Raw genomic sequence first — 18479 nt, forward strand, 5'->3', positions numbered from 1 at the left:
ACTTACTTTCTCTTCCCCCCTCTTCTTCTTCTCCCTACTTCCTCTTTCTTTCTCTTTCTCCTCCTCTCTTCCTCCCTCTCTTACCTTCACTCCTACTCTAATTTCCCTTCCCTTCCTTCATCCCTCTCTATTGCTGTATCCTTTTATGCATATGGACTACTCAGAGGGCTGAAAAAGTTATTTTTGACTGGTCCTCGCACTTTTGACCAGTCCTCGAATTTACGACTGTCCTCACATTTTACGTTTTTTGCCCTATCTTATACCATGTTGAAGAGAAGCAGTTGTGAAATGAGTGACATGGTTGTTAAGAATGCTGCACAGGCATAAATATGAGGATGGTCATAAGTGTGAGGACCAGTCAAAAGTGCGAGGACCTGTCAGAAATGACTTTTTTCAGCCCTCTGAGTAGTCCCTATACATATAGCCATGGCCACCCGGTCACATGACCAGCTAGCCACGCCCACCCAGTCACATGACCTCCAAGCCACGCCCACAAAATAAGCCACACCCACAGAACCGGTAGTAAAAAAATTTAGAACCCACCCTTGGTTGGGGGTCACCACAACATGAGGAACTGTATTAAAGGGTCGCGGCATTAGGAAGGTTGAGAACCACTGTTTTAAAACATCTCCCTTAGTTCCTCATACTCTTCCTCCCAGTTCTCCATGTTATCAATTTAAAGGGCAATGTTTTTTAAATTTATTATTTTCGTTTGTATATAGTTTAAATTCAAGTCCTTTTAATGTCTATTTTTTTTCTTTTTTCTTTCCAAATAGTGTCCAATTCAAATATTCATTTGGACCATTCCAATTCCAGTCTTTGTTCTTTCCACTTCTTTTAAAATCATGCTCCAGCTGTTTAAACAAACACTCCTCCAGTATTTTCTCACGATGGTCTATATAAACTTAATGCGATGCTTTCTTTTCACCAGTAGATGTCTCTCTCCAATTCACAAGTCTCCCAACAACAAAGTATCCATTGTAAATCCAAAAAAATAATTAGTTCCTCTTCTCCAAATTAAATCCTTTAAAGAATACTTCTCTGTTTCTTTTTCTTATCTTTAATTTCTTCCAAGTCCAGTTTTAAATCCAGGTGGAAGGTTCCTTTTAGGGCTTTAGTTTTAAAGTTCCTCTTTTTTCCCCCCCTCCACTTGAATTCCTGAGTGCCAATTAGCTGCTAATTACTTGTTGGGACTTCTTTCAAGCTTTATTTTTTTTTCTTTTTACCTGTGAGCTGGCCAATCACTCACCCGGTAACAATACTCTGTTCAGTCTCCACTCCTGCTCAAATCTTAGTCCAGTTACCCCAGCTTGTAGCGGTCATAATGGCTGCCTCCCCCACTGCTGGGTCAAAGAACTGCCTCCAACCTTCCGAAGAAACTTGACTGTTCCTCTTGATCTCCTGAGGCACCTCTCTCACTCCCCCATCCCTCCAAGATGGTTCTGGTCCAAAGACCCCCTGACAGAGGTTTGTCTGGCTGGGTTTTCGTGAAGCTTGTCGGAGCTTTGCTATTTCCCAGCCAGTATTGCCACGGCGCATCTGGTTCCTCCTCCTTTGTTTGTTTTTTCCCATCATCTCTTTCACCTCCTTTACTTCTTCTTCCACTTTGTTTATTCATTCCTTAAGGTCTTCATGCATTGCCTGTAATATATTTTTTTAATTCCATGTTGGTTTTTTCTTGTTGTGTTGCAATATCTGCTGTTTTTTGCGCCATGGAGCTCGATGTTGTTATTGACGGTGATGATAAATGTGATGTTAGTTTCTTCATCTTGGTGTTTACTTTCAAACCACCCAATTTGTAATCCAAATATCGCAAGTAATCATAATCCACATTTGTTGTCCTGGCCACCGCGAATCTTCAGGTACTTGATACCCTAATCCATATACTTAGAAAATGATAGTAGCAAAAACCAGACAAAGATATTCCACATGAAGGGAAAAAAGGGTAGGAAAAAACAAAAACAAAACGAGAGGGGGAAAAAACCCACAAACCACCAAAAATGAAAAAAAATTACCAAGCCCCCCCCAAAAAAGGGGGGGGGGAGAAACACCAAAAACCAGCAAAAAAAATCTGATTGAAAAAGACAAAAGTAAGAATGCAGTAAAAGTAATAGAAAAAAAATAGGCATCAAAAATACAAAATGTTAAAAAGAGAAAAAACAAGAAGAGAAAAACAATATCCAAATTCTTTGCTTCCAACTTTTCAAATGTTAAAAGAAAGAAAAATCCAAAAGTCTTAGATCCAAATAGTTGGAAAAAATAATAAAACAACAGGTGATGTATATAAAGAAAAAATAACAGTCAAACAGAACAGTCTTTAATCTATTGTTCAGCTGGTGGTCTTTTTTTCCCCCCTTCTCTTCTTTTACTCCCAGTGAATCACAAGACAGTTTATCTTCAAAGTTCTATTTCACAAATTATAAACATTACTCAAGGTCATTCTTTTTTTTTACTCCATTACTTATCCACAAAAAAAGGGGAAGAAAACTTTTTACACCACTAGATGGCACTATATAACTCCACAACTCACTTCCACTAATCTTAAATCTATTTGATCTGACTTAGATCTTTCCAGTGTAAATTTTAAAGTCCAAATTTCATCCGTATTTCAACCAAAAATCACCCTACCCAATCTGCTTTCCATTTATTTTCCAAATCTGTTCATGCTCCTTAAAAATTATCTTTTATTTATGGGCATTGCTCGCTCTTTTTTTTTTTTTTTTTAAATATACTTTATTGAATTTTAAAAAAAGGTTTAAAAAGAAAATATAAAATCTCAGGTAACATCTGAGGTATCGTGCAATTACATATATACAATATATACACAACAAGTATCTTCAGATCTATCTATCATTATTAGAGATAGGCATATCCTTATAGTCATGTTCTATTATTCCACCATATATACCACCTTTGCCATGCTGCCTTAAATTTTGAATTCTCCTCATCTTTAAGCATACTGGTTAATTTCGCCATTTCTGCACATTCCAAAATTTTATTTATTATTATCACCTCTGGAGGGACTTGTTTATCCTTCCAATATTTTGTGAAGGTTAATCTGGCCGCTGTTATGATATGTATTATTAATTGCGTCTTGTCCTTAGAGAACCCGTCACCCATCATTCCCAGTAAGAAAATTTCTGGAGAAAATTCTATATCTTCTTCCACTATTTCCTGCAGCCAAGTTCGTATTTTTGTCCAGAACTTCTTTGTCTCTGAGCAGGACCACCACATATGAAAGAAGGTGCCAACCTCCTTTCCACACTTCCAACAAATTCCTGAGGCGTTAGGAAATATTTTTGCTAATCTAGCTGGGGCTAGATACCATCTGTGAAATATTTTGTAGTGGTTCTCCCTATAAGTTGCTGATTTGGTAAAATTATAATTTCTATTCCAAGCCTCCTCCCAGTCATTGAAATTTAGTCTGTGGCCAATATTTTTTTCCCAAATGCTTAGTTGATTCCTAGCTATTCCTTCTGCTCTGTCTTCACCTAATAAGAGGTTATAGAATCTGGCTAACATTTTCTTTTCAATCCCCAACATAATTTTATCTAGATTGTTGTACTTCGTCTCTATCCCAAATTGATCCCTATCTTTTTGGTATCTAGAGCTTATCTGCATGTAACTCCACCAGTCCAAATTAAAGCCTTGATTGTTTAGTGTTTCTCGAGGTCTAAGAGTACCATTTCCATCTAGTATGTCTTTGTACGTGCCGAATTTTCCATTGTCCCTTTTATTAGTAGCAAGCAACGCCTCCGTGATTGAGAGCCAAATCGGAATTTTGGTATAAAATCTTTGTCTAATTTCTTCCCATGTTTGGATCAGCGCCTCCCTTAATTTGTGTCTGTGAAAATGTAGTTTCTTTTTGTTCTTTGGGCCCCATAAATAAGCGTGCCAGCCTGCCTGTAGATCATGGCCTTCTAATGTCAGAAGTCTCTTATTTTGTAATGTGACCCAATCTTTGATCCATACTAATTTGGCCGCTTTCTGATATCATTGCCAATCCGGTAATCCAAAACCGCCCATATTTCTTTTCCCTTGCAGCATTTTGTATGCAATTCTTGCCTTCTTCCCTTCCCATAAAAAATCTCGCATCTTCCTTTCCAAATCTAGAAAATATTTTTGTTATGTCCTTATAAGGACATCCGCCCTGATTGGCTGCTAGCCATCGGGCGGGAGATTTGAATCCCTGTCAAGGGGCGGTGCGTCTGCCGGGAGCGAATATAAGGAGAGCTCTGGCAGCGCGCCAGCAGTCTTGTCTTGCTACTTTTGTAACTAATAAAGTTATTAAATGTATCGAGCTGGTCACGTCTTCTGTTCCTGCGCCTGATCTAACACTGGCGACGAAGGACTAAGAGAAGAGAACCTGAGAAAGACTCACGGCACGATCGCCCACCGAGCTGAAGTCACTACACCACAGCGACTTCCAGAATGGCTACCCCGCAAGCCCCGATGACCGCGCTGAACCCGTTCGACCCATCCCGGGAGAAGTGGAGGTCATACATGGTCCGATTCCGACAGTTCCTGCGAGGTAATGGCTACCAGAACCTCGACGATGAGCGGAAAAGAGCCCTCTTCCTGGCTCATTGTGGATCGGACGTCCTAGAGATGGCGATTGACCTCGTGGCACCCAGGGACATTGAGGAGATGTCCTGGAACGACCTGCAGGAAGTCCTACAGGAGCACTATGCACCTACAGGCACCCCCATCGCAAACAGGTTCACCTTCCAGCAAAGAAACCAGCGGGAAGGTGAATCCATCAAGGAATTCGTGGCAGCGCTTCGCCAAATCGCTGCCAACTGCGAGTTCGACAACGTGGATAATGCCATCCGAGACCGCGTTGTTTTTGGAATGAGAGATGTGGGGCTGCAGAAGAAATTCCTCAGCCGAAAGAGGATCCCGCTCAAAGACGTCCTCGACGAGGCGACAGCAGCCGAAACATCAGAGAAAGCAGCCGCCGCGATGATAAAGGCAAGAGGGATCCATAAGATCCACAAGTCGGGCCTGACCTCATCAGACGAGGCAACCACTCAATCCGAGTCAGATGAGGAAATGGCCGTCCACAAGGTCTCCCGCCCCCCCAGGCGGGAAAACCCACAGCATGGCGACCGGGGAGAACGATGCGGCAGCTGCAGAGGCGACCACCCCAGGGCGACCTGCAGATGGAGGGACGCGACCTGCCGCCGATGCCTGAAGAGGGGGCACATCGCAGAGGCCTGCAGAGCCACCGATCCAGCCCCGGAACCGCCCAGACCACGATTCCGGGAGAATCGCAAAGACAACCAGAGGACATCCAAACGGTCCTCAAACCAGTCCCGGCGCGGGGAGGAGGACTATCCCCGAAATAGAACGGTGCACCAGACCACCATCGCTCACACAAGCGACGAGGGGACCACCAAATTCCACGTGACGCTGCTGGCAGAGGGGTCACTGTGCAAGATGGAGGTAGACTCCGGATCCGCCTACTCCATCATGGACTGGCAGCACCTAAAGCAGCTGAAGCCATCCTACAAAAAGGCCCAGCTGAAAACCCCAAAGTCGAGGCTTGTGGACTTCAACGGAAACCCCATTGGAATCCTGGGCAGAGCCACCATCCACATCAAGTACAATGAGTTCAACGGAGAGCTGCCCATCACCATCGTGGAGCACAGCCGACCGAACCTGTTAGGTGTGGAGTGGTTTAAGCCGCTGGGGCTTTCCATCGAGGGCATCCACGAAATCCACAGGGACGAACTCGACACCATCATCGAAGAGTTCAAGGAAGTCTTCGATGGTAAGCTGGGGAGATTTGTGGGGAGGCCAATCTCTTTTAATCTGGATAAGAGAATCACCCCAATTAGGCTTAAGCCCCGCCGAGTTCCGTTTGCCCTGCGGCCTAAAGTAGACGAACAGCTGGATAAGCTGATCGCCCAGGGCGTCCTGGAACCGATCGATCATGCCTCATGGGAGACCCCCATCGTGACCCCACTGAAGCATGATGGGTCTGTGCGCATCTGCGCCGACTACCGTTGTACCATCAACAAGGCGTTGGCACAAAGCGCATACCCAGTCCCAGTGGTGCAACACCTGCTGCATTCCCTGGGGTCTGGCTCAATTTTCGCGAAACTGGACCTGGCCCAGGCTTACCAGCAACTGCCAGTGGATGAAAAAACGGTGGAGGCACAAACAATTGTCACGCACAGGGGGGCATTCAAATGTAACCGCCTCCAATTTGGAGTCAGCGCTGCCCCCGGCATCTTCCAATCTATGATGGAACGCCTTCTCCAAGGCGTTCCAGGGGTGGTGCCTTACTTCGACGATGTGCTCATCTCCGGTGACTCAAGAGCTCAACTCCTTGAAAGGCTCAGGCTTGTCCTGCAGCGATTCAAGGCCAAGGGCTTGAGGGTCAGACGGGACAAGTGCATCATAGGAGTACAGGAAGTCGAGTTCCTGGGCTATCTCATTGATAGCACTGGCATCCACCCCACCAAATCAAAAGTGGAAGCAATCCATGAAGCTCCAAGCCCAAAAAACAAAACGGAGCTTCAGGCTTTCCTTGGGTTGCTCAACTTCTACGCCATTTTCTTAAAACAGAAAGCCACAGTTGCTGAGCCACTCCACCGCCTGCTGGGGAAATCGGCTTCCTGGAAGTGGGGCCAGGAAGAGGAAGCAGCATTCCGGGCCATCAAGGGACTATTGACGTCCAAAAGCGTCCTCATTCAATACAGTGAGACGCTGCCCATCAAGCTGACCTGTGATGCGTCGCCGTATGGGGTGGGGGCAGTCCTCAGCCACGAACTGCCCAACGGCTCGGAAGCCCCCATTGCCTACTTCTCAAAGACCATGTCCGGCGCAGAACGGAACTACAGTCAGCTGGACAAAGAAGCCCTGGCCATCGTGGCTGGAGTGAAGCGCTTCCACGAATACCTCTACGGAAGACGCTTCACCATAGTCACCGACCACAAGCCACTCCTGGGACTCCTTGCAGGCGACCAACCCACCCCGACCTTCATGTCTCCACGGATGACGAGATGGGCCATCTTCCTAGCCGGCTACTCCTACCGGCTCGTGCACCAGCCAGGCACAGCCATAGGAAACGCCGACGCGCTCAGCAGATGCCCGTCGAAAAATCCAGTCGAAGACCCAGCCCCCACGCTCCACCTATTCCATATTGATGACGACGCCAGCTGTCCGGTGTCATCCGCAGATGTGGCCGTGCACACCCAAAAGGACCCCACACTCCGCCAAGTGAAGTCCTGGATCCTCAGAGGGTGGCCATCGGAAAAGCCAGAGGAAAAGTTCAGCCCGTTTGCCAGGAAACAGAAGGAGCTGTCCACCATAAAGGGCTGTCTGCTATGGGGAGACAGGGTGCTGATCCCAAGCACTCTGCAACGGCGGACGTTAGAGACTCTGCACAAAGGGCATCCGGGCATCATCCGCATGAAGGCCCTGGCACAGAGTTACGTCTGGTGGCCCTCCATGGACAAAGACATTGAGCAATGGGTCTCCAGATGTGACCCGTGCCAAGAAGTTCGCCCAGCACCGCCGCAATCCGAAGTCGCAAAGTGGGAGACCCCCAGCAACCCCTGGTCGAGGATCCACATCGACTTCGCGGGTCCGATGCAGGGGCGACACCTCCTCATCGTGGTAGATGCCTTCTCCAAGTGGCTCGAGGTGGTACCCATGGCATCTACCACAACAGAAGCGACGATCTGAGCCTTGCACCGTCTGTTCGCCACACATGGACTACCGGACGTGCTGGTCTCGGACAATGGCCCCCAGCTCACATCCCTGGCCATGGAGTCCTTCCTGGCAGGACTGGGCATCCGCCACGCCCTGTCCGCCCCTTACAGGCCGGCCGGAAACGGACAAGCTGAACGCATGGTCAGACTGACCAAAGAAGCCCTCACCAAGATGGGCCCGGGAGACTGGCAAGAACGCATAGACAACTTCCTCCTCACCCAGCACATCACGCCACATGCCACCACCCACAAGAGCCCGGCCAAAATGCTGATGGGCAGAAGGTTGAGGTCACCCTTGGACCGGCTGCACCCCCAATACAGCCCGGAAGTGACCGCAACCGCCAGCCACCCGCTTCGCGCCTTCAGCAAGGGAGATTCAGTTTTCGCGCTGAATTTCAACGGCTCTCCTAAGTGGCTGAAGGGGAAGATTGCCAGCACAACCGGCCCCAAATCCTACACCGTCGAGTTGGAAGATGGTGTTGTGGCCCCGCCCTCTGAGCCTGTCCCATCGGAGGAAGAAAGCTCCGAGCATGAGGAAGAGGAGTCAGCCAGGCCTCCCTCTCCAGGCCCCTCCCCTCTGGCATTGTCTCAAGTGCCGGTCGAGGGAGAGGAGACAGCTGATTCGAGTCAAAGTGATAATGAAACATCATTCCTGGACGCACGCCTCCGAAGGCGTGATAAACGTTTGCAGCAGTTTAGGAGGCGTGCTAGGGATTAGCACTGAGTCACTGGACCACACCCCAGAGACTATATAATAGAGGGTAGTGGTCAAAGGATCCTTGTGACGAACAAAGCAAAACCTTGGAGTCACTAAAGCCTCGTCCGGAACTGCTGGGAGGAATATTATTTCTGTTTGGACTTTCTTGAACGTTCGTATCTTATCTGTCTGTTTGTGAAAATAAAGACCCTTGGCAGACGGTGTGTCTATCGCTGCCAAGTCGGAGATAAGACCTGGGTGCGTTCCAAAGTGTTTCCTTAACCCTCGACTGGCTGTGTGGGTGTGTGTGTGGGTACGGGGACAGATCAGATGGACAGGTCTGTAGACGTCACATCGACCAACTCCGGAAAAGGTGGGGGGAGCACACGAAAACCAGCCTGACGAGGTAGGCCTACAACACCCAGACGAGGTAGGCCTCCAACACCCCGGCGAGGTAGACCTACCACACCCAGACAAGGTAGGCCTACAACACCCCGGCGAGGTAGGCCTACAACACCCAGACGAGGTAGGCCTACCACACCCCTGTGAGGCAGAGCAACACCATCCCGACAAGGTCGGCCCGGCACACTACCAGGTACTGTCACGTCGGCAGTCCGGCGAGGTAGACCGGGGCCAACCGCACGGGGGATGGCAACACCAACCCAGCCAGGTGGGCACCTGGCACAACAGGGCCAGGGACTACCAACCCAGCCCGCAAGTAGACCGGGACCTGCCCAGAGAAGGAGCAGCGCACCCCACCAGTGACGGCAGCCGACGCCAGCCCAGCCAGGGAGACCGCAGTTCCAGGCGAGTAGACCGGGACCCAGCCAAGACGGGCAACCCACTACCCATGGGCGAGGGTGGCACACGACTCCCCGGCGAGAGGGACCCCCGCCCATCGCAGAAGACAGCCAGGAAACAACAACCCGACCCGGATGACCCCAGGCACCACCCGACGGTAGACCAGGGACTAGGGGGAAGGGAAAGCCAACAACAACCTGGCCAGGGAGACCTACACCACCCCGGCAGGGGAGACCTCCGCCGCTCCGCAGAGGTAGTCCCGCAACAACGTCCCGACCAGGTCGACCACCACCAACCAGACGGGGTAGACCAACACCAGCCCAACCGAGGGGACCAACGCCACCCCTGCGAGGTCAGACAGCACAACGACAACCAGCACCACCCACAGCCGGCGGACCGGACCTGAGGGCACCGAGCGGAACCACCACCCAACCGGCAGCAGGCCGGACCGCGACCGAACCGCAGCGCCCAGGAGACCAGGGAGGAGCAAGCGACAGACTTACCGAGACTCAGACGCTCTTCCCGGGTCGGAACCGAGCAACCGAGACGAGGCGATAGATCCACAGGCCAGGAGGAAGACCAACAGAACCAGCCATCCAAGGTCTGCGGTCCGGCCGGAGGCGCTGGGGGTGACCCCGCTCACTCGACAGCCGAACCGAGCCCGGTTCCGGAGAGGGAACCAGGAGACAAAGGAGCCCCGTCCATCCAGGCCAGAGACGGAGAAGAAGTGAGACTGCGCAGGTCAGCTAGGGTGCCGAGGCGTCCTACGTACCTGCGCGATTACGTGACTTTTGTGGACGAGATTGACAGTTCGGACTAAGGGGGGAGGAGTGTTATGTCCTTATAAGGACATCCGCCCTGATTGGCTGCTAGCCATCGGGCGGGAGATTTGAATCCCTGTCAAGGGGCGGTGCGTCTGCCGGGAGCGAATATAAGGAGAGCTCCGGCAGCACGCCAGCAGTCTTGTCTTGCTACTTTTGTAACTAATAAAGTTATTAAATGTATCGAGCTGGTCACGTCTTCTGTTCCTGCGCCTGATCTAACAATTTTTTATCCAGGTTCACCGGAATGGTTTGAAACAGAAATATGATTTTGGGAAGAATATTCATTTTAATTGCTGAAATCTTACCTGTAAAGGATAATTTTAGTTTCTTCCATCTATCTATGTCCTGCTTTATTTTTTGTAGTAATGGACTGTAATTGTCCTCTTTTAAGGAGGAATACCTTACAGTGATCCAGATTCCCAGATATTTTATCTTCTTTGCTATTTGAAGTTCCAGGGACTTTTCTAACCGCTTCTTGTTCATCTCCGCCATATTTCTTACTAAGATTTTGGTTTTGGTTTTGTTAAGTTTAAAACCAGCAACTTCACCATACTGTTGTATTTCCTGGAGTACCTTGGGACCAGATTTTAAGGGATCTTCCATTATCAAGGCCACGTCATCCGCAAAGGCTTGTATTTTAAAAATTTCTTTCTTAATTTGTAATCCTTTAATTTCTTTGTTGTCTCTAATCTTTCTTAATAGAATTTCCAGCGCCATTATAAAGAGTAAGGGGGACAGGGGGCATCCCTGTCTGACTCCCTTTTGTATCCAGAATATCCGTGTCTTATCCCCGTTTATTAATATACTTGCTCTCTGTTTATTATATATATTTTCAATCATCTTTCTAAAATTTGTGCCGAATCCCATCAAGTCAATTTGATTAATCATGAATTTCCAATTTAGATTATCGAACGCCTTTTGGGCGTCCAAAAACGCTAACGCCAGCTGTTTTTCCGGGTGTTGTTCATAGTATTCTATGACATCTATTATTATCCTCACATTATCCCTCATTTGCCTCCCTGGGAGGAATCCTTTCTGATCACTATGAATCCAGCCATTTAAGATTTTTTTTAGTCTCTCCGCAATTATACTAGTAAATAATTTATAATCTGAATTTAACAGAGAAATTGGCCTGTAGTTTGCTATCTGTTTTGGGTCAGCACCTTCTTTCAAAATGAGGGTAATATAGGTTTCCTTCCAGGAGTCAGGGATTCTTGTACCCACTAGTACCTCATTAAATATGTCCAACAATTCTAATAGCAGTTCTTCCTCAAATTTTGCATAAATTTCCCCCGGGAGGCCGTCTGGGCCTGGTGTTTTATTTTTCTTTATTTTGGCAAGCGCAGATTTGAGTTCTTCCATTGTGATTTTATTATTTAACATTTCTCTCTCTTCTTCTGCTATCTGTGGCAAGTTAGCTTCCATCAAGTATTGTGTGATTTTGTCTGGGTCAATCGCTTCCTCTTTATATAAGGCTTCGTAAAACTTTCTCGCTCTTTCTAGCTTATCCCTTTCTTTTGTCAGAATGTCCCCGTTAATGTCTTCTAATATAAGAATCTGATTTTTTTCCTGTTCTTTTTTTAATCTATATGCTAGCCATCTTCCCGACTTGTTGGCGTTTTCAAAGTGATAATGTTTTATCCTCTTAATTTTTTGTGCCAACTCTTTCTGATCCAGGACATTAAGGTTATGTCTTGCCATCATCCATTTTTGTTTGGCCGTCTCGTCTCCCGGGTTTTGTTGTAGTTTACTATCTGCTTCCTCTAAATTCTTATTATAATCATCTCTAACTTTTCTTTCTTCCTTATTTTTGAACGCCGTGTACGAGATCACTACTCCTCTCAGATACGCCTTCATGGTGTCCCATACGATTTCCTTCGCCGTATCTTGCCTGCCGTTTTCAATGAAAAAACGCTTAATTTCTTCATTTAATTTTATTATAAAATCTTTTTCATTCAAAAGGTTGGATCTTAAACTCCATCTTTGTTGTCTCCTCTTGTTAACATATTGCCAATGTATTTCCATAAGTTTATGGTCTGTCCAAGTATTTATACTTATATCCGCTTTCTTAATTTCTAAACCTAATTTTCTAGTAGTCCATACCGTGTCAATTCTAGACCAAGAGTTCTGTGGGTTTGAGAAAAAAGTATATTGAGAGTCATGAGGATGTAAAGTACGCCATATATCAATTAAATTGATTTCATCAACAAGATCAAAGAAGCTTTTTGGCAGAGGTAGTCTTTTATTCTTTTTTCTCTCTCCACTTTTATAATCTTTTAATGGATTAACAATTCCATTAAAATCGCCTAGCATACATATTTCCTCATGGGCCCAGTTCCCTAATTGTTCATGTAGTTTTTTATAAAATTGTCCCTGTTTCTCATTTGGAGCGTATACTCCCACCAACAGCATTTTTGCATTAACTCTCCTGATTTCTACCATTAAGATTCTCCCTTTAGTATCTTTATGCTTTAATTCTGCCTCGATTCCCTTTTTCACATAAATCGCCACACCCCTTTTCCTTTTCTCCGCTAATGACACAAATAGTTTACCAAATTTAATAAATTCTAAGCAATTTGCCTCATCTTCTTTTATGTGGACCTCCTGTAAACAAATTATATCTGGATTCTGTTTTGTCAATTTTGATAGAATTATCTTTCTTTTTTTATGGTCATTTAAGCCATTGACGTTTAAGGATAGGATTTTTAGGCCATCCATTTCTTATTTTGTGTCCGGGTTCTAGTTTTTATTTGTCTTTAGGGTTACCGCTCTTACTGGTCTGGTCTTTTTTCCTTGTCCTTCCGCTTCTTCTTTTTTCTTCTCCTCCTCTAAATCTTCTTTTGTAGTTTGCTCTTGTGAGGTCTCTTCTTCCGTATTTACTGTATCGAGCTCTTCTTTGCTAGTCTGTTCTTCTTCTCCTCCTCTTATTTGTTCTAGGAAGTCTTGTGCTTCAGATAGACTATCGATTTTAACTTTTCTTCCTTGCCATGACACGATCATCCCCTCTGGCAGGATCCATCGAAATGTGACATTTCTTCTGTTTAAGTGACTTGCCAGGAACCTATAGTTTTTCCTCACTTCCCTCACCCTTCTAGGTATCTGTTTTAGGATATTCACCTCCTTTCCTTGGAATTCAATCTTTTCTTCTCTCGCTATGTTGAGGAGAATATCCCTCACTTTCTTCCTGGCGAACTTCACGTGAACCTCCCTGGAAAGTCTGTTTCTTCTAACATAGTTCGTTTGAACCCTGTAGACCTCATCAAGTTCTTTAATAATATCTTGTTTGTCCTGCTGGAGGACATCTGCTATCAACCCGGCTATTTTATCACTTAAGTCCTCCTCCTTCTCTTCGTAAATGTTTTGAAGGCGAATGTAGTATGAGGCCTTATCCATTTCCAGCTGTAGCAGGGACTCTTCAATTCCTTTGTGTTTTATTGCATATGTTCGGTCCACCATGTCTAATTTTTTCTCGCTTTGATCCATCCTCTGTTCTACATCTTGGATTCTCCTTTCATTATTCACGATAGAGGCCTGAATCTCAGTCATTTTTGCGTCCAAAGTATGAATATCTGTTTTTAGTTCGGAGTGACTATTTAGCAATTTCTCCTGCATTGCAAGCATGGTCTCTTGAATCATAAATAGAGAAGACTGTACTGTTTGAAGGGTTGGAGTTGGTGGTGGCTTATCTAACTTTTGTATACCTTCTATGGATTTCTGAATTACCGGGGACAATGTTGTTAAAGCAGGGTTAGATGGAGCTTTTTTAACTGATTTCAGGATTGTCGAAGTCATTGTTGCCATTTCTTTTAGCGTTATCTTTTGCTCTTTTATAATTTTCTCAATGTTTTTCCAAATGACCATTCAATAATTTAACCCTGTTTGCTTTGTCAATTCCTCTTCTTAAATCTATTAAAGAATTTACTATCTTAATTAATTGGAATCAATTCCTCACTTCAGTAAAGTATCTTCCTTACATCAAGCCTTATAGATATTGTAATTGACGTATAGCTAAATTCCAGTCTCAATATAAAAGTTACTATAAGTCTTAAATGTCAATACACAAAACTAATATATGAAGTTAATATGAGTAGGTTAATAAATATTGTCTATAGAGATAAATAATTTATAATAAATAGATGTAGCTAGATATAACTAAATAAATATTAATTTAAATAACTATATATATAATATAAATATAATAGATGTGATTTTATAATTAATTTGTTAATTTTAAATCTGAGTTCTTATATAAATATATAGACATGTAAATATATTCAATAGCAACAAAATAAGATCAGTGTTTAAATTCTATACTCTATATTCCTTAACTATTTATAATTAAATCTCATTAATACTGTTGTTCAGGAGATAATCAAAGTTCCAATATTAAAAATCCAATTAATCAATTAATCAAAGGGCGTAGAGAATGCAAATCAGAGTGTCACCAATTATATATATCTTTGGTTGTACAAGAGTAATGTCAGCCAAGTCATAAATCTTCTTCTCTCCGCTCTCCACCTGCTTCCAATGCGTTCCGATAGTTCTCTATGGTGGATCCTGCTGCTAGATCATCCTCCTGTCAATCTTCTACTAATTCCCTCCTTCGACTCAATGATAGCTGCACTTCCTGTTTCTTTGCGGTACTCACAGGAATGAAAATTCAAAAGATCAGAGTCACAGTCTCTTGCTTACTTTTCGCTCCGCTTCCAATCACAGCGCCAGCCACATCAGCACTCGCTCTCCTCTCCCTCTCGCCGCGATCTCCAGAGCTCTTTATACGAATAAAACTACTCTCTGTGTATTCCTGGTCGGCTTGCCGGGTCTCCGCCTATACGATCCGCTCCCACTCTCCGTCGCCGCCTCACACGATCGAGCACTCCTCACCCGACTCTGCCGACCTCTCTCTCCACGCCAAATGCCTCAGAGTATGGAAAAGTGGTAATCAATCTGGCATGGCACCTCAGATCTTCCTCTTAGCTCCCGTCTTTTTTGCTGGCTATTGCGGCTTCAGGCCAGCCATGGAAGGGCCGGCTCGCCGCGTTGTTTCGACAGAGCTGCCGGGTCCAGCGGGGGGTGGTAGCACCCCACGCTCTCGCTCGCCCGACTCTCTCTCTTGTCCGCAGGTCTCTCCGGGACCTGCGCCCCTAGAGGGTCCCCAAAACGCGGTGATAAGGAGTGAAGGGGAGCAGCGATCGCTCACCCAACACCCTGTCACCTCAAGTCGCCAACCGGAAGTCGGGCATTGCTCTTTCACCGCTAACCCGGAAATGGGGAGGTAGCCGGATATCCACTTCCTCCCCTTTCACTCTTGCCATTTTCCTTCAGTTCTAACTTTTTTAAAGTTCAGGGAGTATGCTAAAAATAGGAGTCTTGTTTCCAAGACAGAAATTTCCTTCTCACCCAGACAATGTGCCTTGCTTCTTCTTTCCTTTTCTTCACGCGTGGCCGCCCCATCTTTGCGACAGCTCTAAATGGCTGTCCTCCCAGCTGCAGAGTCAAAGGCTCTTCGCTGGTGCTACAGGGAATTTGCGACTTCCCTGTCCACACGAGTCTGTGCCCCCTTTCTTCACTGTCCCTACAGGATGACTATGATCCACTGTGGACACCCAAAACAGCTGAAATGTCAGTGCTCACCCTGGAGCTCTGAAGTTCACGTTGTTCCGCCATGATGCTGGCCACGCCCCCCTCAGAAGGGGGAAAAACTCTACGTCCCCGAGTCCCTACACACCTCAATCCTCCAGAGAAGCCATGATGTCAAATTGGCGGGTCACTTTGGATTCCTAAAGACTTTACACTTAGTGAGGAGACAATTCTGGTGGCCAGGCATGAAGAAAGACGTGGACAGTTATGTACAAAGCTGCACCATCTGTGCCACCATGAAAAAGAGACAAGGAATCCCCCCCCCCGGGTTGCTGCAACAGATGGCAGAGCCAACGAGGCCATGGGAGGAAATCGCAATGGACTTGATAGTGGAGTTGCCAAAGAGCGGGGGGAACACAGTGATCTGGACTGTGATTGACTTATTTTCCAAGCAGGCACACTTCATACCCTGCAGCAGACTACCCTCAGCCCACCATTCCTGAAATGTATCTACTGCCTGCATGGAGTACAATGAAGAATCATCTCAGACAGAGGGGTCCAGTTCATGGCTAAGTTCTGGAGGGAGTTCCTGCGGTCCATTGGGTCGTCCCAGGGCATTAGCTCGGCCTTTCATCCAAGCACCAATTGGGGGGGGGGGGCGTGGAGAGACTGAATGCCATGGTAGAACAGTACCTGAGGTGTTACGTGAACTACCAACAGTCCAATTGGGCGGACCTTTTGCCATTCGCAGAGGTTGTGTACAATAATGCTGTTCACAGTAGCATGGGACTAACTCTGTTCAAAGTAGTGAGCGGCATGGCCTTCATCCCAATGCCTGAATATCCAAGGGATCCCCCTTCCTCAGTCAGTTTGATGGATTGGCTGTCAACGCTAAAAGTGGCATGGGAAAATGTCCAGAAAAACTAGCTAAAGTGGCGCAGACCTATAAGCAACAGGCAGACAAACACCGAGCCTCCCAGTGGCCATTCCAGTTGGGGGAGAAGGTCTAACTCTCCACAAAATAATTAAGGTTAAAACTCCCCAGCAAGAAGCTGGGACCTAAATTCATGGGGCCATTCCCCATCGTGAAGATTATCAACCCGGACACAGTGCAATTGAAACTGCCCTGACCTGCTCTTGAGTTGCCATAGGCAGGGTGATGGGGAATCGCGCCTCACAGCTGCATCAAGGAATTCTCACCTCAGTCAAAACAAAACACATCCTAGCCAGCCGAAGTCAAGGCCATCTCCACAGAGACCCGCAACGGCCAGAGGGAGTGACTTCTACAACCTGTGAAATTGCTTTGTTGGGGAATGTGACTGATGACACACCTTGGGGGGGAGGGGGAAACAGGGTCAGAGGCAAGACACGAACCGAGTGAAGTCAGAGCTGGTTTCACTTGGTCCGTGCTGACATGGCGCTCTTAATAAACAATTGGATTTTTCTTGAAACTTTGTTTGAGGCTCCTGCTTTTATTAGGGCATTGGTCAGAACCCTGACTAAGGGTCTACTAAGGGTCAAGCAGAATACAGTAGAGCAAAGCCAGAACTGAAATTCACCCACCAAAATCTCTAAGTTTAACTTTCCCCCCCTTGAGCCACTTTCCACTGCTGGTCTCTCATTGTCCAATCATATTCAAATGAATTGTTTTGGGAACAGTCTCCAATTGTGGGCTTGTCGGTATGCAGCTGTATGCCATTCTCACCTTGAAGCTGTGTCTTCAGAAGGTACAGTGTGTAGTGAGCTTTCCCCCCTCCCATCCAACACACTCCCCCCAGAATCCATGGCAAACTGGCATTGAGAGCAAGTGAGATGGTGGTTCGGACACAATCACCTAAATATGATCCGGCAGTGTGTTGCAGCCGCCAAGAAAGCCAATGCAATCCTAGGCTGCATTAGCAGAGAGCTAGAATCAGGATCATGTGAAGTGTTGCTACTGTTTTTTTTTTTTATGGTAAATATTTTTTATTTATTTTTTCAAATTTAAACATAAAAACATAACTTTCAAGAGCAAAAATCTTGATCCAGTCATAGATGGTTACCACGCTTACATTCCTTTCACAAGCTCAATTCACAATTTCCATTACATCTTTTATAAATAAACAAAAGAAAAAGAAAAAGAAAAAAAAGGAAGATAAAAAAGAAATTCAAAACTTAAGAAAAAACCAATTTTACCTCAAATTTCACATTTTCATCTATATAAATCCATTATATCTATCCAAAATTAGTTTCAAATTCACTTTCACTCATTTTTACATCTGCATAACAATTCTAAACATATCTTTATTCTTCTTTACCTTATATCTTATACAAGTCATATCAAAATAATTTTTACAATATTCTAACCTCTTGTTAAGTGTTTACCTTACAATTTTATCACCATTTATTCTTAGTTTCAATTCAATACCACTCCATTTTTATTATATTTTATAAAACAACATTTTATCTAATTTTAATCCTTTGACCCTTATCCTCAAATCAGTTTACCTTAGGTTTTTTTTTTTCTCCCAGTTTACATATTACTTGTTTGACTGTTTCCAGCATTTTGTGGGCTGATTTCCAGCATAGTCTCCTCCTTAACTCCCTCCATTGTTTGGCTGATTTCCAGCATAGTCTCCTCCAACTCTCCTCCTATTTGTTTGGCTGTTTCCAGCATTTTGAATTAATTTCCAACGTATTTCCACCGAGTCTCAAACTCTTATCTAGTTGGTATCCATCCCACACATTTTAACTGTAATATAATTATCTGTTTTATATCATTTTTCCATCCTGCTCTTTCAATTTAAATCTCAGTATATTTCATAATAGTCATCATTTCAAACTTGTATTACCTTAATTCAAGACTAATCACTAGCA

This window comes from Pituophis catenifer, unplaced genomic scaffold (assembly GCF_029215685.1).
Source record: "Pituophis catenifer annectens isolate HBS135680 unplaced genomic scaffold, rPitCat1.0.hap2 SCAF_5, whole genome shotgun sequence".
Taxonomy (NCBI): domain Eukaryota; kingdom Metazoa; phylum Chordata; class Lepidosauria; order Squamata; family Colubridae; genus Pituophis; species Pituophis catenifer.